At 41.2% G+C, this 1,346-nt stretch overlaps 1 non-coding gene across 1 annotated transcript; it reads right to left on the bottom strand.

Annotated features, from left to right (window-relative positions):
• Window positions 1-388: 388 nt before the first annotated feature.
• LOC131159062 (small nucleolar RNA R71) lies at window positions 389-494 on the bottom strand. The gene has a single exon (XR_009137676.1). It is a non-coding gene; the product is annotated as a small nucleolar RNA R71 (small nucleolar RNA).
• Between the last annotated feature and the right edge of the window lie 852 nt (window positions 495-1,346).

Below are 1,346 nucleotides of genomic sequence, written 5' to 3'. Positions count from 1 at the left end.
CACAAACGCACGGCGGAGGAGCAACCTCTTCGGCCTTTGAGGGGCTATTTCACACCCAATGCACACATGTAATTGTCTTGCATCCAGTTCCTAGATGTCGAGGCAACATAGTTTGAAATAAAGACCTTTACCATCTCGATGCTTCCCAATTTCTTTGGGAATTTGACCAAAATTTCATACAAGCACCAAGATGAGTTTCTTGAAATTTGTTCCACCATCTATATGCATCACTTTGGTGATAATGCCCTCCGTTTAAGGCTATTTCCATTCTATTAGAAGGAAAAAGCCAATTATTGGCTGAATTCCTTAGAGCCGGACTTAATGACCAACTGGGCCACCATGCAACACAAATTCCTAAAAAAGTAATTTTCCATAAGAAATACTAATTAGCTTAGGAAGGCAATCACGAGTTTCTCCTAATTGCATGGGGAACAATTTTTCGAGACATGGGAGTACTTTAGGGACCTTTTGCGCAAATGCCCACATCATCAAGTCCCTTGGTGGCAATTAGTTTAGACCTTTTATGAAATATTAGCTGAGTATAATAGAGCCATGATAAATGCATCTTGTGGAGGTACTTTATTTACAAAGCACAAGAATGAGGCTTGGGTTATTTTTGAGACCCTCGCCAAGAATTATCAGCAACATACTGTTGCTGCTTGTAGACCATCCCAACCTTCCTCTTCCCATCCTAAAGCAGTTTACGAGTTAGCTACAGGACCTTGCACCCATGTTGCACACCATTGTCAAGAAAGTAGATCAATTCTTATCCTTATGACAACAACCTCAACCTGTGGCATGTGCAGTGGTGTGTGCCATCTGTTCTGATCCCTCTCACACATGTTATAATTGTCCCCACACATATCCAACACCTGAGGTTGTGCAAAAGGAAGTTAAGGCCACCCATAATTGGTATGGCATGCTGACCAATGATCCCTACTCTAACAAGTACAATACTTGGTGGAGTAAATATCCTAACTTCTCCTGAAGGCCACAAGCTTTGGGTTTCCAAGCTCAAAGACCTTAGAATAATCCACTACTCCACCTCCTCACCTATTTCAAAATCCTCCTATGTCAGCCCCTAGAAAATTGGCGTTTCAACCAAAACTTAAAGACCCCAGTGTTGCCACCATCTTATGTATAATCAATTATTACATTATTGATAGGGATCTTTTAGATTTGGGTGCGAGTGTGAGCTTACTTCCATACTTGGTCTATAAGAAATTCGTCTTAGGAGAGCTTAAACCCACCTTTATCACATTGAGCTTCGCTAACAGATCTGTAAAAAGGCCCTAGGGTGTTATTGAGGATGTCTTAGTAAAGCTTGGAGAGTTTTATTACCCAAT

This window comes from Malania oleifera, chromosome 6, assembly GCF_029873635.1.
Source record: "Malania oleifera isolate guangnan ecotype guangnan chromosome 6, ASM2987363v1, whole genome shotgun sequence".
NCBI classification, from domain to species: domain Eukaryota; kingdom Viridiplantae; phylum Streptophyta; class Magnoliopsida; order Santalales; family Ximeniaceae; genus Malania; species Malania oleifera.
The sequence above is the reverse complement of the archived record's forward strand: the minus strand, read 5'-3'. Positions and strand labels throughout refer to the sequence as shown.